This window comes from Anopheles bellator, chromosome 1 (genome assembly GCF_943735745.2).
Source record: "Anopheles bellator chromosome 1, idAnoBellAS_SP24_06.2, whole genome shotgun sequence".
In the NCBI taxonomy this organism is placed as follows: Eukaryota; Metazoa; Arthropoda; class Insecta; order Diptera; family Culicidae; genus Anopheles; species Anopheles bellator.
In genome coordinates this window covers 25,443,222-25,467,111 of record NC_071285.1, presented here as the reverse complement: position 1 = coordinate 25,467,111, position 23,890 = coordinate 25,443,222, and positions in this window count along the sequence as shown.

The window sequence follows — 23,890 nt, the reverse complement described above, 5'->3', positions numbered from 1 at the left end:
ACAGCACTTCGGTTTGTTACGAGGAAGTCGAAATTAGTTTACTTAAAAAATCGAAAAATTCTTTCATCTGGGAATCCAAGATTTAGCAGAAAGATAGGACAAATGTATATCTAGCGATGGCACATACTTCGAATAAAGTAGAATTTTTCATTTCAATGTTATAAACATTTGTGTTTTTCTGAAAACAGTGTCAATCTCAAGTTTTAGACCTGGTATGCAACCTTCTGATCGGTAAGTTCGCTTGATCCTTTTCTTTCGGTTCTTGCTGATGCAAAATGGAAGTGACAACAAACCAACTTATCCAACCCAGATCACGAGCAATCGTTCGTTCCAATCCTAAATCCGTCTACTAGAATTATATATCTGTTTGCGAAAAGCAGTTTAACCTCGGTCCATTCCCTTCACATGCTCCACGATCGATACTGCTCGAAAGAGCACCGACGGCGCACTGATTCGTTTAATTAGCCTTGGTGTCCGAGTTGCCTCAAAACTTTGCCAGCAAACTGGTGCTGTTGTCTGAACGTGTTAAACTTGTTCTTTAATTTCACCCAGAAAAGTCAAGCCGAACCAACCGCACCGAAACGGAACACAGCGGACGGATGATGCCAAAGCGACCGACAACTGGGGCGCAGCTTATTGAATCTTCCATCAAGTTTTGGGCCAATGTCGCTGGTCACTCTGCCGCCGGCGCAAAAGTTTACCATCGTCAGCGCAGCGCTGCCGGTGCATTTATACAAACTTTGTGTAATATGCATGAGTTACAAGATGACACCGGGTTTGAGTTTGGTCCCAACGCACAGCCACTCGAGCTAATGGCCGAGCGGCGGAAGACTTCACGGCTTGATGGAACATTTTATTTCAAACATTTATTCATTCGAGTGCCACTCTCCATCACCCGGGCTCTGCCGTCGGTGACTGGTCCGGAGCTGTTTTGATGCCCACGGCGCTTGTCGGCTCCACTAAACCATGCACTTTCTGTCACTGCCGAAATCAGGACGGCGCAGATGATGATGATGATGATGATGCGGATGGTCCACGAAAGTTGGAATGTTGTTGAAGCATTTTTGCATTCATGATTACGGTAAACAATTCTTGCCCCTCGCTCGGTCACGCTCGCCCCGACCAGGCGTTGACCACTTATCACTGTGGGCAAGTGCCGGGACCGTAATAAGTACCACAGGCCCCCGGGCCACACTCTTTGAGGCGTAGACTCTTGGTAGAGTTAAAAAGGGGCAAACGAACCGAACCCAAAACCGGACCGGGGCCAGGTTTGTTGAATTTGGTCCCGAAAACTAATTGCTCTCACTGGAAGACAAAGTTGTTCACTGGTCCACCGGATCCGAGCCGGCCTTGGCCGGCCTTGGCCCGCAAAGGCGAAGCCGAGCGCCGGCAGAGATAAGTTAAAAACACGGGGTGAACTTCCGGATGCCATTCTGGCCTCGCACTTTCACTGTCGCTCCCTCTCTCTCTCTCTGGTACCCCCGGTTCATGGTGAGTAACGGTCACGTTACATCGACACTGGCCGGATCGAGTGTGGCTCCGAGAGAACTCAAATTTACATTGCAAACACTTTGGTTTTAAAATTTCGTTCACCCCCGACACGTGTGTGCGCCGGGCGTGGGTCTGTGTCCTGCAGCCCTAGCCTAGGAAGCGTAAGAAGCGCACCCGGCGGCCTCGAGCAGAGCACATTAAATTGAAAATCTACGAGCCCCCCCGGGGCGGAAAGCTGAGATGATAGACCCCGTCGTTATGAGCTGCAGATGTCAGAAGATCCGTTCACACCGCACGGAGCTACGGACTGGAAAGATAACCACGGGGAGCACGTTGGTTTTAATGTTGCAATTCTCGCCGACAGACTTTTCCTGTTACGCATGGCTCACGGGCCTCGTGAGTAATTGTGCTGCACCAAGGGGTTGCATCATTTCACATGAGTGGCATTTAATTCCGAACGAGCCACGCTCAACGCGAATGGAACTAGTTTCTTGCAGAAAATCGCGCTTCGACTGTGGGAGTGTTTGTGTTGGCGTTGGTCGAGTGGATAATGTTGAGACTCTTGGCAAAACGAGCTTGCTTGTAAATGCTTGATGTTTGCGTTTGATGCTCCATTTTCCCCCCTTTTCTTGATTTCATTTTCAGAAGCTTCTGAGTTTTAATTTTCTTTTCCGTTATTTTATTTGTCATTATTTACATTGAACGTTTCGCATTAATTGTTGTTTTGTTCGTTTCTTTTTCAACATTTTTCGATTCGTTTATTAAAATTGCCCCATTTTCTCTTCTAGCCAATTTTTTGTAACCTCAATTTTCCTATTTAATTTCACTATAAGACCCTTCAAGACCAAAAACTATTACGCTCCGCCGGAGCAGCACCAATTCAAGAGTCGCCACTGTGAGCACCACATGTGAGCGGCTTCTCGGGGTAATACGAGCCAGTGCTTTATTTGCGTTTCGCCCACAAAATGCTCATCACGTAGCACGTCAGCTATGTTTTATTTGCTTTCCACCCACCGCCCACTGCCCGCCGGTTAATATGCGGTGCCGTGTTTTATTTGTGCCGCTCGGCGAAACACCACACCGTTTACACGCAGCACGTCACCGTTGATCCTTTCGCTGGTAAACACTGCACTCTGCACTGCACTTTAATTGCATTTTTTATGCATTTTCTACTGGGACGTGACGCTTAGCATAATAATACCCTAAGCCATATGTACCCTGCACGAGGGTGGCTGCATCACTGTCTTGAACTAGATGCGCCTCGCCCGGCTGGTAGTAAAACGATCATCATCAACAGTCTTGCCTCGCGCCAACCACACGGCTAGTGGATGTTATTTCAGCGTTATGAAACTGCGACCTCTGACGATGCACCACATGGGCCACGTATCATGTTCGTTAAATCTTAAGCAGTGCATCCCGTGGAACCCGAGTCCGGGGAAGAAAATGTGCAAAATTTGCATTCACCGTAAGACGGATTATGTGACAGGATGGCGATGGAAGCGAACGCCGAGCGAGCGACGTGCCGAGCCGGGCGATAATGGTAAAAAAATAACACCGGCCATACACTGACAATCACGACCATAATGTCGCGGCGGTGGCGGCGTATCCTACGCCCCCTGTGTGGGGATGGCATTAGGATGTCACGAAATATTAGATGCAAAAGGCAGCAGACGAGCAACGCCCGCAGATTGTCGAGCGTGCCCTGTGTGTTTGAGATAAACCCTTGCGTGGGGGGCCTTGGAAAATATTTTCTTTTTATTCGCTACATCAACACGTGATCGTCGATGGCGCAACGTGTGGTGGGTTTGGGTTTTGCTGCAAATACCGGCAGACACATCCCTTGCCTAGTCTGTCAAGTTACTTCTCGTACTCGTACTAAGCTTTCTCCGTATTTTGCAGTATTACCCTTTATTGGTTTTATGATGAGCTTAGATTGTTTCACAAATAGACTCACTACAATACCAAGAAAATACGTTTAAGAAATAGTAGTGTATATTCAGAAACGAGAGTTGGTATTTGGTACACTTCGTAAAAGATCCCTTTCTCGGTAAAATTCGAAACGGTAGTTCAGATTTACTCAATTTCAACATCTCACATATCTGCTCAGGTCCACATCAGACAAAACGTCTCTTCTAGTAAGGACCTTCTTCAAACATATCACCAAGATAGGTGTGAGTCGTATTATGAATTCATTCCAGATCATCAAAATCTTGTTGAGATATGATTGTTATGAAGAAAGTTATGAAGATTAAATGACATTTTGATGTAATTTCGTGTTAAACTATTTGAAGTTTTTGATTTTTGTTTAATGTCTTCGTTCTGCTCGCTATTCGTTTAATTAATTAAACTCGCTCGCTATTTAAAAATTGAAATAAAATTAACATTTTCGGCTTTTCAGATCAATCAGATCGTTTTGCTCGGTATTAAAGCAACTAGAGTAGATTTAGGTATTTATAAATAACTAGCTGGTCCCGGCGAGCTTCGCCACGCCCCATTTCATTCTCATTTCTCGACTACTCGGCGTTTCCGAGGATCGGACTTCTAGATGACGTCCGATCGGCTTCCCTTCCCGCCTCCCGTTATTCCTCCGAATATCGCCCCCGTTCGAGATTAAGGCGTGACCGAATCGCCACACGATTGTTTCGCAATCTCCTCTCAGCTCACAGCGGATTCGATTTCGGTTTCGTGGCTTCAACAAATTCTGAGTACGACCTAAAAAACGGAAACCATTTCAATCTAACCAGCGCTTGATAGCCGTAAAGAGTCCCTCGTCTTCCTGCTCCTAATGGGCACCTTGTTCGGTGCTTCTCTACAGGTTTTTCTCCCTCTGTGTCCTCCTTTTTACCGGGAATTAATTTATTCAACCAATGATTGATGGGCCTGGCGGGCTGGCATGCCCAGAGTATGCTGGCACGATCTTCACGAGGTGCGCTGGCGAGTGATCCTCATCGAGAACAAACCCGCAACGGCGATCGCTGGACGTGGGCAATGCAAAGAGTGTAACACAACGCGAAGAACGCAGGACACTCTGGCATCCTGCAACTTCTAGGATCCGAGGATAGGCCGTGCCGATCCTAACGCCCCTTTTTTAACGGCGGCAGGCGGCAGGCATGAGACGTTACGTATGGGACGTTACGTTACGTTACGTTACGTTTGTATGGGAGCCCTCGCTTCAAGCGGATTGGTTCAGAAGTTTTGGAGAAAAAGCGGTACACACAGACAGAAGGACAGACAAACATCCATTTATATATATATATATATGTGAACGAGTGAATAGTGAAATAGAAAAAGATAACGTTTATTTAAAACAGCGTGACTTCTCGCAGCTACTGCTACTGTGCAACTCCCGCCATGCGCTTCTGTCAACTGTCACCTCCGGTCGCCCGGTGACAATACTGCTCTTATGCCTAGCGCGACCCGGTGAGAATTTTATCGCCATTCCCAGACATTCCTCGTTACATATATATATATATATATATAGATAATATGATGTGGACAATTCTCAGAAATTCACCATTTTATTGCAACGGAATACTTCAAACGTATCCATTTCGCTCGATCTTTCCACCTTTAAGGTGTAAGATGCCCCGATACTAAGTAGTGCTGATAAGAAGACTCTATAAAATGTTTTCGTAGACTAAACTATTCGGACTATACTCTGTTGGAACTACTCTCTTACCGGTAAGCTTCAAATTCATGCTTGAAGTTGCAACAGTCAATCCTTTATTATGTTTCCTTATTGAACATCGACACTGATCGATAGACACATTTTTTTCGAAAAGGCTCGACGACTTTGTATGTGACGGACATGAGAGGAAAAAAGGGCATTTCATGAGAGGCTTTCTAAAGGGCAATGAGCGAATGATTTTTATTGCCCAATAGTATACTCATAACTATGGTAAAGAAAGAATTTGCCTTCAAAAAGACTTCAAACGTGTTCACGTTGTTCAGCAAAGGCACTAAATGTTCACAGAAAGTTCACAAGCGAAAGTTGCGAAATGAATACTTCGATACTATTCTAGCTGGATGACTTTTTCGCTTTGGTTATTTTGCATATATTTGGTCTCTTTTTTCAGCAAAATACCCCAGAACACTCGTTCTCTACATTAAAAACAAAAATGAAGACGCCCCACAACGACTGCTGACTGCTCCTGGGGTTCCATTTCACGAAACACGATAGTCTCGTCGCGTCCGTTCGACACTGGCAAGTGTTCAAGAATCAGCTAATGAAAATCTTTTGCTTCTCAAGGAGCTCCGGGCCAAGGACCTCCCGTCCATTCAACGCTACGCTGTGGCATTCGAGTCCCAAAACAAGCACCGACTTCCGGTACCGACGGCTCCGCCCAACGCTTGATACCTGAGGCTGCGTCCACCTGACGACAGGTCGGCGAAATTAAATCTGCGTGTGGGAGGAGGCCCGCGGGGATGCAGGGGGAACAAAATGCGTATAAATTTCCAAACTTTCCCGAGCCCGTTTCGCGTTTCCCGCCGCTGCGCGAAAATGGCGTCCGAAGGGGCATCTTGGCCGTGTGCTCGGAAACTGACGGCGGCACCCAACTTATGAGCCGCTTTATCAAAAACCCGGTTGCGAGTTGATTGCGAGTTCCGGGTGCACCCAGTCACCCCTCCCAATGACCTCCCCCCGAGGTCCTCCCTTCCGAGGTGTACCTCTTGCATCGGGCGACTATTATTATTATTATTATAGTGCTGCCGGCATCCTTTCCGGCTGTTGCCAGGTCGCAGGGAGTGCATTTTCACTCCATTGAAAAGTGTGTGGGTGTGTTTGTGACTCGACCCCTACACGTGTGTGGGTGCTGCGGCTGAGGTGTCTGTTGCGAGATAAAAGTCAAAAGAAGCCGACGGCCGCACCGAAAGTTATGCCGTGCGGCGAAGGTTAACAAGAACCTCGGTGGCAGGACTCCGTGGTTCCGTCGCCGGGCAAAGGGCCAGCGGAACTTTTCCGGACACTAGTTTGCCACCCCGCTACCACCACCACCACAGTTCCAGCACCTTCCCAGTGTGTCTGCTTCGTATTGCGAGTGCGAGTTTTCTAGCTTCTTACGCTTTCAATGCCCCTTTTCCACTGTTTTTATGCTACGGAATGGCTCAGTTGGCAGACTGTCGTGGAGTTTTCTCCTTCATCGCGATGTGAAAATTTGTCGGAAAAATTATTTTAAGTTCCGCCCTTACCTGTGCCGCGTAGGCACGGTGCACCGACGGAGACTCCCCGGAGGTTCTCGCGGACGCCTAGCAATTAGTTATTTCAGGAGCTACCCGAACTGGAGGGGAAAGTAGAAATTTGAGCCACGCTGGTCGCGGCGTGTGTTGACTTGAGTTCTGAGCCAAAACACTGTCCCGCTTCTGCGTTTCTCCCGCCCAGGTGGACAGCGCGAGCTGTGAGCTTTCCGAAGGCACCATGTCGCCAGTTTTCGTACGATTTTTCGCGAAGCTCGACGCGGAAATGGTTCTTAACTTTCCTCTCACTTATTTACAGTTCGTTACTTCGTTAAGTCCTCCGGAGGCCGCGTCCGGCTGCCACGGGATGATTGTGCCACTCGGTTTGGGTTTGGGTTTCGTTTTCGTCCTTCTTTTCCCGCTCTCGCTGGTGCCGGAGTTTGCATAACGCCACACAAAATTATAACCACAAACCGGTGGGAAGGTGCACTTCGTGGCGTCAACTGCAGCTCAAACGCGCTGCACAATGCATTCCGCCAGCGCCAGCGATAAGCGTCCTGGGGACCTCGGGGAAGGATGTGAGTGTTTAATTTTACGGACAATGAGCACACACATGCATACCTGAAACTACCTCTGAGTCTGAGGCTTTCATCGTTGGGCGCCCTTAGTGCGTGCATCCGATTTCACGGTGTTGCTTTTGCGTAGTTTTCTTTACCCATTTTCCCTGGCTTTGCAATGTCAATCTTACACGCCGAGCAATGAAATAGGAAATTTAAATTGAATTCGGTGTGCCGAGGTAGCGGTGGAATTTAATTACAGCTCCGCTCGGCTTCCGCAACCTCAGCAAAGGTTTTGGACCAAAACTTTCAACTCCATGTTGGGCTTTGGATCGTATGATGTGAGCCATTTTCTAAATACTCCTTTTATTAGTTCAGTAACAGGTTAACACCAGGAAGCATACTTATGGTCGCATTGTTGGCCTAGAGATGAGCTTTCAAACCTATTTTACGTTGCAAACGAAATGAGTTTGATGTTCAAAAGAAGCATTCAAAAGTTACACATACGATGGAAACGACTTTTTCGTCCCATACGTTCTCTAGCCTCTTGGCGGTTAAGACATTAGTCTTTCTGCACTGAAATAAACATAAAGACCATTACGAAACTTCTATGAGGAGAAAATACTCACCGTTAAATTCCTACAAATCAATCGATAAACTATTTGATCAAATTTTATAACTTCAAAAATAAAACCATTTTGAAGACAAAACAAAGGTTATTACAACCGCCAACCGTCTTAGCCTGCAATGACGGAATCAATGTCAATCTCTGTTGCTCATTGTAACGTTGTGTTTTATAGGGCGTCCCACGTTTTATAGGACGCGACTACGACGAGTGTTATCGGCCACTCTAGAAACGGGGCCTCTGGCCTATAGCTATAATTCTCCAATGTCTCTTTTCAATGAACAATCCAGAGAAACAATCACCAAATTGCTTGCCTAACCGATACATAGGCCATAATCATTTCCCGCTAATTAAATGACCTCCATCGCTTGTTTATTAGTGCTGTCAAGATTAATTACCACAGTCGATGCGGTTGAAAGTGTTCCCTGCCACCAAAACGCGTGTCCCGAAGTGAAGCGAACTTAAAAGGGCTTGTAAAAGATTGATAAGCCCCCGATCGGGGACCTCAAATCTGGTACGGAGCTCAACATAATCTCAACGTCATCAGCGAATTGAGCGACATCGACCACTTGCGGTAAATCGACTTGAGAGCCGCACTGGGCCCAACCGGGACTCCCCGAGCTACCACCGGTCGTTGAAGATAATTATCAGACACGCTTACCGTTTTGCTTGACCCCCCCGGCGGGTGCTCTTTCCCCTCCGTGACCCTACGCCACTGAAGCGGCCCGAAAACCTCATTATGCTCTACTCAATCAATCATCCCCCATCAATCGCACGGCCCATCAATTGAGCTACCAACTTGGGCTCATGGGTGGCCAATATAATTCCGCAACCACAACGGCGTACGTGGGTGGCCACGTCCCACCCAGCCCGGGGGGGTGGTAAATCTTTTCCATAATTCACTAATCTCGCGCTCGCCGCCTTCCCGGGGTCCAGGGTTGATCACTTTACAGTCGACAGTTTCCGATGCCATAAAATCGATCGACCCGATGAACCGTGACCGGTGGCCAACCGAGCGTGTCAAGTGCGTGTGGGTGGGTACTTGTGGGGCAGGCATTGCACCCCAGCCACCCACTTGCACCCCAGCCGAATTTGACGGCCAATAAATGGGGCTCCATAATTCAGCGGCCAGCATAAAAGGTAAGGAAATTAATAAACCATAAATTGTGCGTCACTTGCCACGGAACAGCCTTCAGCTTTCAGAGCCCGTCCGCGTCGTGGACCACCCTTCCCCTGACCCGACCCACCGCCGTGACTGAGATGATTATTATGTTTACTTCCTTCTTGTTGTTGTGTCACATTTTGAGCCCGATGGTGATCCGCGCGTTCACGGTGGGGTTCATTCGGAGTCGCTCACCCCGCCAACCTTATGCTCCGTACCCGTGCCCCTTCCGTTTCCCGGCCATACCCGCCGGTCGGCGAGGGCCCCCCCCTTATTCGGTGAACAGTAATCAGAAATGATTGAATGATTTCATAAATTACGCCGCATCGGTTTGACTTCAAGGAACCGGAAGCCAGCGACGGGCGGCCGACCACCCTAACCACCCGCAAGACGCCCACCAACCTGTGGCAGCGAGCATACTTCAGTCCCTTTGGTACGTTTTTTGTGCGCCCCCTTTTCCTGCTCCTGGAGGTCCACTTCGGTCCGGTTTGGGATGCTCTTTTGACTCATCGGTTGGCCGTCTTTCTGATCTTTTCTGGCTTTTGGTTTGCTTTGGAGTTAGTTTTTCTTTTCCATTTTCTTTTTCTTTCTTTTCTTGTTGCCACCTCGCCAATCGTTGTTCCGCCGTGTGCTTGATCCCTTCCGAGTAGGGTTTTTGTGCCAAAGTGTAGCATTTTTCCCCTTCTTTCGGATGTTTTCTGCTTTTTAATGCTTCTCTTTTTCGTTCTCTTTTTTTTGGGGGCGAGGTCAGAGTTTTCCTTCCACATGAATGGTTTGATGTTTGCAGATTTTTCGGCCCTTTTTCCATTCGTTTCACTTTTCTTTCTCTCTCTCTTCCGTTCTGCCCAAGGTCCGGTTGGTTAGCAAATCCATTCGCTAATCCATCCCCGAGGGGCCACGCCAAGGCCCCCGTGGGAACCCACCTACCCGGCGCGGCTTCCGGTTATGCTTGGGTTATGCTGTAACTGGGAAAAGATGGGAAAACAAATACTTTCCGCCAGCCCCCTGACGGGTCGTAACGGGCAGATGATGACCTTTCTCTTCTTCTCCTCTAGCCACGGTTGATGTGGGGCCAATGATTCGTGGGGTTTGCGTTTTCAAGTTTTTTTCCGTCCGTTTTCCAGGTCCCCCATCATCCGTTCGGGTCCAGCCAGAAAGCAATGCGGCCTTTTTTGAGCCAAAACGATCCCTTGTACCTTCTGCACCGTCCTCCGAGTATCTGTTGTTCGCAATTTGCGCGCAACGTCTTCTCCGGGAGTCGGGCGCTCCGGAGACACTTGACTTCAATTGATTTATTATGGAAATTTTCAAACCCCCACGTGGCCCCGCTCGCTCCCGCTCTTTTGTCGCTCGCTTGCTCGCTCGCTCGCTCGTTTGTCAATTCATGCCACCGGAACAGCTGGCACCGGGAAAAACCCTTCATAATGACGGAGCCCTCCCGGGATTGCGGGCAGATTGTTGAGCTGAGGCCCCATCGATCAGTTCGCGCGAAACATCGAACAGCTTTCTCGGTTCGGTGCGGCCCGGGACGGAAAATCTGGCGGAGCTGCCAAGCACCCCCGGGAACGTGCTTTCGATTCGGCTTCGACGTCGATGGCGCTGCTGACGCAACGCCGTCAATGAATGTCACCGACAGGCGGTCGGGCGCCGGGCGTATGAAAGTAAAAAGTACAAATTGATTAAATTGATTTTTTATCGTTAGAACCTCATCGACACGCTGCCTAAGCGGCTCAAGGGTAGCGGCTTGGCGGTTCCATCATCACCGTACCGATTGGTAATGGATTAGCTTAGCCGCCGGTTCGAGAGTGACTGATGGTAGGGACTTGATTCCTTCTTTTGTGGCCTTTGCTAATCGAGCGCGAACATTAATGCAGGCTCCGGTGCCAACTAATGCAAGATTCTTTTTTCATACATTAGGTTTTTGCCAGTAATTTCTGCTACGTTGCTTCACATTTTCTTTTGCCGCGTGCATTCAGTTAAAAGTTTCCAACGCTTCTACAACTTTGGTGTCCGCTATTAAAATTTTTCAACTCATTCAATTGTTTTGCCAACAGTGTTACTAATGCGGCTTCATCGTTTTGTGGTGAAAGTTATTCTGTAAACCTAAATCTAAGATTTTTCTACAAATGCAACGTGGAACCTGTCCTGACCCTACCTGCGTTTCTTCACCTGATGTGGGGCTTCGACACGGGTCGCTAACCAAGTGTGACGGCCTAATTTGGACCTCTTGTTTGATGCTAATATCATACCATTGATATTCTACTGGAAAAGGATGCTGAAGATCGTCATGTGATCTAGCAGAGTGTTCTGATGCATTGCAATTAAAATTTAAAACGCTGTTTTTTTAATTTTTTTTACTTTTAAAACCTTTTTCCTGTTTTGGTAAATTTAGTCTCTCTTTGTCTATTATTTGATCGATAATCTCAACAGCCTATCAAACCAGCGCCTACAACTATGCAATTCGCATCACGCGCTTTTTTCATTTGCCTCTGATGATGATAAATTACCAATATTATAGTTTTCGATGAAAGCAGTCACTCTTTTTCATTTGCAATTATTTAAATGGCCGCAAAAATAAATGTTCAACCCAACACGGAGTGGATACGGCTTCCGGTTTGCCACTAATTGCCTAATCTGATTGATTAACCCGGAACAGATGCAGAAAGATGCAAGCCGCTGCATCACTCAGTTCAGCCCAGCTCTGCTGACGGAGTCTTTTTGAACTCAGATCCGTTGGTAGAGCGAAAATATTGGCTTTTGCTTAAGGATCGGCAAATTGTGTGTAATTGAATCCTCGCAATCATAACGCGCCGAACCGTGTGCTCGATGCTGGTCGGGTCGATTGATTGGCCATCCCAACCATCCCGTTTCATTTTTTGGTTCCTTTTTTGTGCTTGCAGCTTTCGAGAGGAATTTTCCTTCAGAAAAATCCTTCCCTTGTTCACCGGGCTCCGTTGGGCCTTGCATCTCGCCCTGATCTTACAGCGGCCCTTTCGGTGGAGGTTCATAACGAATCAATCCGCGCGCACACATACACGCTCGCTGGCAACGCAGTCGGGTGTGAAGGGAAGCGAAAGGGCTTAGGAAACGATTACGGCTCCACTTTTTGTGTTCATCTCTCCCACATTCATATCCCTTTAACGAAGCCTCAAATTGATTCCGATGTCGAATGTAGCATTCCGATGAAATTAAGTTCGGTGGGCAAAAAAAACCGGCCCCTCGTCGAAGGACGCCGAAAGTAGCGATTCGATCTCGTTTCTCGGTGGTTGAAGAGGGCTTTTCTCTGGCGGCAGAAGAAGCGGAAGAGAAAACGCCTCGAACCTCGGAGGCGCCATCATCTTGCCGTTTGCCTTTACACTCAGCGTGGTCAGGTGAAAGACAAGACCAGGGCCAAGAAAAAAAGGCTACCACCAGGCCAATAATGGAGTCCTTCTCTTCTCGGCCGGTTCGCTCGGCACGCGCTAAGCAAAAGGGTCCGCCCGTTCCTTCGCTCGCAGAGATCCAACAGACGTTGATGCTGATCCGAGCAAAAACGAAGCGACAGCTCGGATAACCGAATATGAAATGTAGTCTTAGCGCGGACCCAGCCAGGGCCAACGAGCCGGGACAAGCACAAGATGTTATTATGATCCTTATGTTCATTTCTTTATACTCCGGCCCGTGTGCGGGTGTCGTATGCTCTGTCACTGCCATTGTATAGACATCCGCCCTGGAAACCCTCCACCCGCAAACTCGGGTTGCTTTACGGCCAACTATTTGCCAAGTTTTCTCTCCCTTTCACTCCTTCTCTCCGTGTTCTATCTTTCCATGGTTCGCTAACACCTTTTGATGGAGGCTTTTTGAAAAAAAAACGGACCATAAAAACACAAAACCTCCAAAGCCGAGAATTGATGACTCAGCTTCAAAACACGGGTTTAAACAAGACGTGGCTCCAGATGGCCCGACAGGGGGGGGTTTCGGGGCCGCGGTTGGTCATCATCCACCGGAGCTGGGAGGAGTATGATTTTTGGTCCGTTTCGAAGACACAGAAGCTCACAGACACACATCATATCTTTTGGCCTCCTCTAAGCCAGATCGTGCCCTCCGCAGGCTGGCGCATCAAATTTATGTCACAATGAAGAGAGCACGTGGGCCTCAGCCACCCAGCCGTGTTTCCTTCCGTAAATTATTATGTTGTCTGTTGTCAATCCAAGACCTTGGCCGTCCTTTTCGGGCGGTGGGCAAAAGGTTGTAATAAAAGATTTCACAATATGTGCTCGGCAGCCTTACACGTGCCCTGGGCCGAGGGCTTAAAGACAATGCACCGCCCCGGTGGGTCAAGGCGCAACAAAACACAACACTTTTATTATGTTTTTTGAAAGATATGAAAAGATGAAGGCCAGCTGCCGTTAAGCTGGGGCTGGAGGTGGCCATTGGAGTTTGTTAAGCGAAACCCTCTGAACTTGTTATCTGATCAAAGGATACGATAAAAAGTTGTGACGACAAATGATAAGCCACATTTCGGGGGCTTCAAGCTGAATGATCTAAGACGTAAGCTTTGTAACTATCACTCTCTTTAAACTGCATACGATGCTTTAAATTACCTGTGCCAGTAATGAAATGAGTATTTCTGCTACAAACTTCTCAATAAAGTGCAAGGAACCAACTATTTTGAATAGTCTCATACGCCATACGTCCCTTACTAACAAATCCGTGTCCAAACAGGCAGTGAAATGGAATTGAATAAGTTGTCAAAAAGATACGTTTGACTGAACCTAGTTCAACTAATAAATAAGATAAATACGTTCAAATAAACAAATTTACCAACTTTCGATAACTAAATGGAATGGAATGGAATGGAGACTGAGCACAGATTAGTTGTTATAATTTTGTTGCTTGAGAACTTGCTTTCTTTGTCCCAGCAAATAATGACCCTCCTGAACGCCATTCGGGCATTCGATTGTTTGCTTTTAATTCTCGTACAAAACCAAATCCTCGTCAATGAATCTCTCACAATTGTGGTATGTTGTGCAATCGTGCGGTACACATCAATCGATACGATCGAACTGTTCCATCCTTTTTATGCCTCGCTCGGGCACGAGTGTGGTTTAATATTTTTTTCTTTACCGAATTCCATCAAACATCAATAGCACCCGGCACATCAAAGGCCGCTCGGGACATCACGCCCGCAAGCCATTACGCCATCGACCACGGCGGGCCGTAATGAACTGCATCCAACCACACGGGGCCATTTTTTCCCCTACGCGTAATAAATGCTTGACCTCCGACCAGCGAACCGATGAGCATAAATTTCTAAATCAACAATATCCACCCGCCCGTGCGCCAATCGATGACAGATATTAAAACCCCAGCGTCGAAACGTGTTCGAAAAATATCGCCAACAAATGGCACCCAACATAAACATATCATCGGGCCGGCTGGCTGCTGGTCGCCTGGCCGCTTGCCGCGGGCCAAATTGGGCACCTGTGGGCCGCAACTTTTGTCAACACCGAAGAGCGGAGAGAAAAATTGGCCACAACTTTGGCTAATTTATATTCATTATGTGGGACGCGCGTGGCGACAGCACACGCGCGGCGTCAGGTTCGAGTGGTGCTCGGGAAATGAAGGATACCACCGCCACCGCCACTGGTTCCCCCGGAACGGCACACGACGTTCCGGATTGCGACGGAATATGATATGTTTACATTAATTTCGCTTAATTACAACATATGCGCTGCGACGGAATGCGGGACTCGGGTGATGGGCTTTGCCTATTCCTGCACCTATCGAGTGCGCGCGAACGCCGCGCACATCATTGTGTCCCTGCACGCATGTGTGTGCTCCATTGTTTGTGCTCATTTTTGTTTGCTCGGCGTGTGTGGATGTGTACCGGGTGAACGGTTGTGAAACATTTCGTCGAATTTCGCAGCGTTCTGCACCGAACCGCGATAATGTTGCGTGTCCTCCTTCGACGCGATGGCGATGAGGTCTGAACATTTTACGTTTGTTTGTGTTTGATTTGAAATTCATTTGCGGTTACGGCGGATCCATTTGCTCACCCCATTATCGGTGTGGCTTACAGCCACGGTCTCGCTCGCTCGGCAACATTGTTTGACTTGTGTTTGTGCCGTATGCCGTCGAAACCGGTCCGGCCACCGGACCGGGAACCGGGGGTCGATGTGGAGGCCATCCTGCGCACCGAAAATTGAATTTCATCGTTCGCTTGGACAATTTTGGGATGAATGCTTACCAAAGTGACAACGGGGGGGGTATGGCCGTTGAAAGTGTCTCCGCCGGTACGCAGATGGTTGTTGCTTTTAAAAAGGGCGTTCGACAGACAGTTCTTTGTTGAATCCATTAATTTTTTTACTACTGTACATTGTCGAAGGCACAGTTCAAGCACAGTTGTCCAGAGAATTCACAAAATAAAGCTCGATATCGAACAACGTGTTGAAGATTGTTTACAAAGTGCCAGGCGTCTCCATTTACGAATTTTATGAAATAATTCAAAGATTTTTTTATTTTTATTTTTAATTCAAAGTGATTTCCCAAGCTTTTTGGGTACATTTCAATGCACTGAAAAGAGAAAGAAAAACTGCTGTTTAAAATAATTTCATTTACAGTAGTTGGTAGGAGCGCACTCGACGGCAATGCGAAAGAATGCCTTTGGGCAGCATGTGAAGTTTGAAAAAAATGTTGAAAAAGAGAAGTATATTATAATGAAAACAATGCAAATTATTCCGAAACCCGAAAAGGAAGGCCCTTAATTCACATAGGCATTTTTGAAAGTATTTACCGTTTCGAAGCCGACAGTCCCGAGGTACAAACAATGGTTCACAATCGTTTCCACAGCGTCGAAAGTACGTAATTTTCCGCACAAATTACGCAGTTTGTTATTCGGCGTAAAAATGTGTCCCACGTTACACCTTTTCCACCACGGTGGAGCGAATTTTTAAATTAATGCCCTCCCCGAAAACACAATTAAATTTAATCAAACCAACAAAAACGCGTACCAGGCCGAAACCAAACCAAATAGGTGTGCGAACGAGTGGGTAAATTAAATTTATGACACGAAAAAAATTACATTACCGAAAAGTGGAAGGTGCAAGCAGCTCACGCGAAGACGAACCACAAATGACACAAAAAATGCCTCATTTCCAGCGATGCACCGATGCGTGCGCAATGAACGTGCAATCAAACATGCGTCGCGCCATCGGTGAGCAGAAGCGAACCAGAAAACCCAACCCTTTCTCGGGCAGCCGGATTGTAAAGCCCGTTTTGCAAGGGTCCCGCGAAAAATTAACGCACACACTTCATTTTATGCCAGGAATATCAACAAAAGACCCCGAACGCACTGTTGACACATAGGGGCTGCATTCGTAGCATTCATTTGTGCCACTCCGGCGCACACAGAAGTCCGTAATTAAAACGCCAATTCCGCGGCATAATGTGCCTCTGCCGTAGCGAGCAGTTACATCGGTTTCTGGGGGGTCGTTTCACAGGTCTTTTAACGTTATCGGTGATCGATAAAAATTTCCTCTTTTAACACACAAGCGCCCTGCCACAAAGCGACACAAGAAATCATTACTGAACCATGCTCTTGGCTAATGATGATGAGTTATTGTCGTGTACTAATTAAAATAATTAAGCCATTAATTAATTACCAGCGGATGAAACCAGGCAGGGACCATGGCTTTTCTCTTGTCCGTTTTTAATTTCAATTTTCCTCTCGAGCCGCTAAACCTCTTAAAACCATAAATGTAAACGAATCACACCCCCGGGAACTCCGTGTGCTGCGAAAGATTGAATTTGTGGCCCAGCGTGGCTGAAGGTGAAAAGCCGTCCTCCGGTGGTTGTCCTTCCTTCCTTGCGTCCTCCCGTGGCCGTCCTCCGGTGGAGTTTTCCCTTGCCCTTTTCTCGCTCTCTCTCACTCACTCGCCAGTGCTCGCTCGGTGATATCAGATGAAAAATATCGAACAGCAGGGCCCCTCGGGATCTAAACTTTATCCTTTCGTCGATTCCCGCTCGATCCGGACCGAGCCAAAACAAACCTCCCTTTGTCGGTAATGAAATTACTGCGTTGCGCTGCGCTGCATTGCCGGGGATTTCGGTTGGCCAACAGCCAGCCAGCGGGGTTTTTTTTCCCGGGCCAATGGGATTGGCGATGTCGTGCTCTCGGTGGAATAATTTTGCAGCCCCGGCATCTTCGGCGAGCGGCCGATGGCAAGGGGCAAGCGCAACACACGGCGCTCTGTCGTTAAATGGTCATATTTCTCAATTAGCCGATGCGCTGGTTTAATGAAAAATATGATATTCCCCGGTGTGGTGTGCCGAGTGCGCGATCGATCGTGAGCCACGCTGCAAAAGTTTACGTTCGCCTAGCCCGGCACCGGGCGGACGCTTTCGCTGCTCGTTTATTATCAGTTTTTTTTTAAAGTTTGAATGCCATACTTTAGCGCCCGTCATCGGCAGCCCCATGCTTCATTCGCACGGTAACGGGTTAAGTGTTGCGATTTTGCTGTATCGAGCGGCGTTCGGAGTAATCCGATGCCCTAACGTTGCCCACTAAAGGCTCTTAACAGCGAGCGTGATGTTGTTTGTTTTCTTTTAATCCGCTTACGACCAGTTTTTGTGCGCAACTTTTAAAATGTTTAGCATAATTTGCTGGATTAATTTTAATCTTCAAAATGGCCAATGAATGGAGGCGCACGGTGCTTCATAATTAGTAATTTTTTTCCACGAAACTCTAGGCCTCTCCGATTGACGAAATCGTGGAAAGTTTTTAAAGATTTTCACCTAACAATAATGTATCTCAAAGGATATACATTCGGATCTTACTTTTATGGGAGACCATGCGCCTCCATCGAGATGGGACCATTACACTGGCTTTAAAACAGTTCGATGAATGTTCAAACACATCCCAAATTGATGGAAACCATTTCTCCGACTCTCGTGCCCTCTAACGAACCAGTTTTGTTGTTTGCGATGTACCGGGCAACGGTTTGATGGAGCGGCACGACTGCGACTCAGAACCACGTAACGCTGCTTGATCCGAAATTAAGGAATAATATGATGAACAACCAATTTCCTCGACCACCGAGTGGCAGGAACTCGATCATGCCTTCGGCCACCACGGGGCGTGTCACCAGAAGTTGTGTTGCTACTTCGAATCGAATCGAAATTAATTAGCTGCCATTAATCAAATTGTAGCGCCCCCCCGGAACGTGGGTTCCCGGGGTCCCGAAGGAAATGGGTTCATCGGAGCCCAATCATCGAGGATCATGTCAGACGTCAGAGGACAGGGCCAAATTAGAAAACCAAATCGAAACGGTTCAGGTCCCAGACGCCCACTCGGGGGGCGTCGAAGAGCGAATAGTTTGGCCTCGGGAGCGGGAGAAACGACGACGATGGCTTTTCGGATGGCGCTCCGCAAAAGGGTTTTGCCAGACGTGATTGGCATATCGTATTGCGCCCAAAAGACTGCGCCCCCGGGAGCCGTAAGGAAGAAAAATGACTTACAACTCCGGTGGTGCCACCGGGTGCCACTGTAAGATAGTGCAAAGCGGACAGCAAGCTGGCAGCTCCTTCGATTGCGGCAACAAAAAATAACAGAAAGAAACGCAAAAACGTCAAGTGAAGCTGCAGCACACCTCCGGCCCGTGAAGGTGAAGCGCTGTTTTACATCTGAATGGGAGAAAAACATTTCCCAACGCGCCCCGAGCAGCAGCAGCGGCGCAGGAAAAACTGTTTACAATGTTCCTGGCTCACACTTCGTGGCGGTGGGCGCACGGCGGATGCTCCGTTTCTTGCGCGATGACAAACCAGCAAACCGCCATTCCTTCGCAGGGGGCGACGCCCCTTGCCCGGGAAGCCTGAACCGGGATGGCAATAAAAAAGTTTAAGATGTATATAAAATGTCGGCCTTTGTGATGCCAAATGTGGCTCTCTCTCACACGCGCGCTTTCGCACTCGGGTCCCTTTTGTGGCCCTTTTATTATGCTTTTTCTTTGCATTTGCAACCAACAGCGTCTCCTGCAGCAGACACCAGCACTCGTTCTCGTTTCCCGGAAGGGATCCTCTTGACGCTTGCGTGAAGCTGCACCACCCCGAAGGTGTCCGCGGGACAGATGCTACCCTGACGATGGCGCACCCCGGTGATGGGTGTTTGTATTTATTCCCGCTTTGCCCGACAGGCTGCCCGAAAACGAAATATTGTGTTCCACGCAGGAACGCAACGACGACGGAGACTCAACGCAAGCGGCAGCCGCAGGCAGTAGCCGGTATGAATGGGCCGGTATTCACACTCCGCACCATCAACAACACACTGCTTTGCGTAAGAATTGATTTCACTTCCGCTTTGCGGAGGCCGCACTGCATCTGAATTTTCCAATCGAACCACTTTCGAAACCGGCAATAACTGGCGGGCTCTGAATTCCTTCCACCGACCGCCAGACATTGACAGAAAGCGAGACGGCGAGTGTCGGCTGGATGCAGAAGAAAAAGTGGAAAACGTCGTAAATATTTTGACGTTTCCCGGTTCGATCGACCGACCGAAGGCGGAAGGGCCACAAGAATGGATTCTTCGAATGTGGGTTTCTCACCGTCACCGTTCGATCGTTTCGCAGGCCTGATGAAAAGTCAAGTCAGTTCAAGTCTCCCCACGGGGCTCCGGAGCGTCTCTTGACGGGTCGCCCGTCGGTGGTCCTCCACTCGAGGAAACGGGCCGATAAATTCGTGGAAGAGTTTCAACAAATAACACCCAAAGTGATCCTCCGGTTATTCGATTTTATGTTGGCGATTAGCTGCAGAATGGGAGCGATAGGGTGTTGCAGCTACTGCTTGTGTATCTTTGTGTTGAGAGCGATAGTTTTATGACCTCTATTTGGTTGTTTTTATAGGGCATTGATGTATGTTTCATCTTATACTCTCCAACCATATATTGTCTCTATTCGCAAAAGGGTCTCTACGATTGAAAGCAGGAACAATAATCATAGGTGTCACTGTACCATATTAAAGTGACCCAATTTAATTTGATCTAAATTTTATCGTCAGTTGAAACATTAGACCGTATTATGGAGTAACCCACCTTCGTGGGATGTGAAAAAATAGTATTTGCACAACATCGACCATGATTAGATCGATCTATTACATAGCCATTAATCGCATTTAGTAGGTTAATAGCTGTCTTGGCTTTGCCGCAACTTTCAGTGGTCTGCAAATAAGCTTCGCAGGAAGTAAAGCTATATCCCAATCTTCTTGAGTGTGATAAATTATTTACAAAAATATTTTTACTACACACTACTAGCACTAAATTACAAGAATTATTAGTGGCTGAAAGAAGATACGACTTTCATATGCTATACGATTCTATGGAAAATCGGGATGATCCAACAGAATTTCTTTTACTTTATTTATTGCGACTGTCTCCACATGTTTTGAAGTGGAATGTTGGAGCTTTGATTATTCTTTGGAGAAATATTAAGCTACAAAAACGTACAATCCGTATAAATATAAATATTTGTCAGAGAGCTCATGCTTTCTAATTATAATATTTCAATAACGATTATTGTTTAATCTATGTACCGTTCCGTTGAACAAAATGCAACATAACACATTAATCTTGAATTAAGCTGTGTTCGAATGAAGTACACTTAAGACATACCGCCCAACCCAAGCGTAGATTCGAAGCCCCACCAACGAGAAGAAACAATGGTTTCTACCCCTCCGGGGAGAGTTGTTACTCAGCATAACATCATAAGTGGTACATATTGGACACCAGAGCCTCCCAGCCTTGGGCCGCCTCGCACAGGACTAAAGCGACTTTCCTGCCAACTGCCAATTCATGACGGCAGCGCATCGGGTGTAGCGTGCCTTGTGTTCACTCGAACGACTGAAGCCTTGAGTGGCGAGTACAAAAGTTTCACGAAAATGGCTTCTCATCGTGTGGCTGATACAATAATTACCCAACACTCCATGGCTGATGGCTGATGTTTCCACGTTCATCGAGAGCACCGGGCTTATGATAGATCGATGATCCTTCGAAACCTTACGCAAACCCTCTTGAGCTTCGGGTTGTCGGGCGGCTCGCTCCGGTTCCCTGGAGCTAGAAGTCAGAAGACTTTATCCAAACAGACGAGTTGAGCGCCCTGCCCTTCTTGCCCACGCCGTATCGACACGTCTCGGCAACAAATAAAACTCCGAGATCTTAAAATGATCACGATAAATAAAGCCCTCAACGTCCTTGGCGTGGGGTCCGTGTTTTTTGCCCCACCTCGTTGCCCCCCCCCTTCCGTGTCGGGCGTCGTGCGGCTAATGCTGTCAGAACATTATCGGCATTACGGTGTGGCCCCTCGCCGCCCTCACTTAATCCCATCTTCCGTGCCGTCACTCAGCGAAATACGACGCCACCGAAAAACACACCGTCTTAATCCTTGCAGAATCGATTCCGATTGTGTTTACTGCCAAGGGAGGACACCCACTGCCAGAGAGAAAGAGCGAGAGAGAGAGAGAGAGAGAGCGAGAGAGAGAGAGAGAGAGAGCGCACCGAAGAAGAAGAGGGACCCCAGCAACGAGATTTAAATGATGTGAGGTGCCACGGTGCCACGACGCGAGCCGAGGCACGTACCGTAAACATTTTCCCATTTGCACCCATTTTCCTAGCGATAAGCAATCTTGTTCCCGTCCGACGAAGGTGTGGCTGTGTGGGCCGAAGCATAATGGATCCAACCGGCATAGCACCGCACGATATGATATTAGAATAAATATGACGGCGACCCACAAACACGTGGCGTGTGGGCAAACGTCGTACATCATCAAACGGGAACTGGCAGCGATTTTCCCAATTTCCCGTCCGTCGCTGCTTCCCACGTGGGCCATCGCACCTGAGGTCCCACCTGAGGTGAGGTGGATTGCCGGTCGGTGTGCGGCGGTGAACCATTCACCGTAAATCCACTTATGTTTTTCGGTCGTTTCGGTTGTTTGTGGCGCCTGTCTCGAGCTGTGTTATTTGCATGCTGCCTGGCAACCGGTTCCGGGCAACTTTTTTACGTAGTGAGAGGCTTTTCGGGCGCCACCTTCAAGGATGGTTAAAAATCCGATCACAATCGGCTCGAGATTTCTGCCGGCGCACACCAACGAACGATTTTCCTTTTTCTCATCCATGTTATTCGGAGGACGGGTCTTCTTTAGTGCAGTCTGAAATGCTGTGTTTTCATCCCAAATGGGATCGTTGAATAGATTATAACATTAGGGTATAAGGTGCGTACGAATTGTGGTAACTCAATAACCGTGCCAAAGTTAAACGTGGAACTTTGTAGCTTTATTTGCCATGTTAAAGTTTTCCAGATGCTCTGGAAATTGTTACACTACCGAAGTTACAGTAGGGAAGAAGCACGTTGAAAATACGGTTTTAGCACGAACGACCATCGACAAGTAATACGAACTTTGATTGAGAAGTGTCAAGAGTACAAGATAGGTATAGCACTCTTCTTCATTGACTTCGAAAAGACGTTTGATTCGGTCGAAATCTGCTAAATATTAGAGTCATTGGACGAATGCAGAGTGGACTCGAGGTATTCCCTCTTAATTGGATACGTGTATGAAAATGCTAAAGCGTGCATAAAACTACATGAGAACACGGACAAGTTCAAAATCGGACAAGGAGTAAGACAGGGAGACTTCGTGTTGCAGATGATATTGTTTTGATGGGACATGATTTAGACAAAACCCAAGTAATGCTGCAACAATTAAGTAAAGAAGCATGCAAAGAAGGACTTAAAATGAATTTAACAAAAACGAAAATCGTGACAAAAAAAAATAATCAAAATCAATCACCAAAAGAAAATCATTTTGCAACAAAACTTCACACACTTTTGATAGTTTACTTGACAGTTCGTTCCCAACCAGTCAGACCTGGCTCTACAGTTCCGATTCCTCCACACTATTTCTCGTAGTGAGAAATTGCTAAATTCGCTTCGAAAAATATGACGTAAAAAGTTATTTTTAAATGAAAGCGTTAGATCCAAAACTGACCCCAGAAGCGCGCATTCTTGGCACATGTCCAAGCATTCACATTTCCGATGCCTATTGGCCAGGCCCTGCGGGAAAGGCTTCAGCACACAGCAGCTTGTTGCTCGACTTTCGCTGCTATCGAAACCGAAGCGCGATGGTGTCGCCTCCAAACGTGGGCCCAAACAAACATGTAAATATTATTTGGAAAATTTATGTTTTTCAAATCTACGAAGAAAACACCACCAAAGCAAGCAACACGCTTCTGATTCACAATCCCGTCCCCGGGAGGCACTTAGTGCTTAAGCGGCTGACACCTTTTATTGCTCGCACATTCCTTCCCGTTATGCTAAGCTAAGGACACGCGCTCGGGTGCACGAGATTGAACCGGGCACCCGGCCCCGGTCCTGCTGCGAGAACAAACAGAACACGAGTGCGGAGTAAGGACCCTTGTAAGGAGTCCTTCGCATAACGAGCGGGGTTTTTAGTGCGGCACCGAGTGTCGTTACCTTTCGCTAACGCCCTGTCCCGGGCGAGCACAATGGCGGCCTGGTGCCGATGATAAGGAATTGATACACACTCCTTCTCGCACACATACACACGCGCTCTCTTATTTATGCTCTCCGAAGGCATCGAACACCATCTGCCGCGGGATCTGGGTCCGACTTTCGAAGGGATACGCTGATCATACACACGGAGCACGTGTTGGATCTTTGCGTAAAGTGTATCCGCCTTCGCCCTCATTTGGGTCCCACGACCCGACCCACAGCGGGGGGTCCACGGGAATGTCCAGATGCGTAAATGTTGTTGCGTAATTTATACACGAGACGCAAACAGCCGGAACGCCGAAAACCGTAAATCCCGTGTCCCGGTCGGCCGAAAGTACTTTCGTTT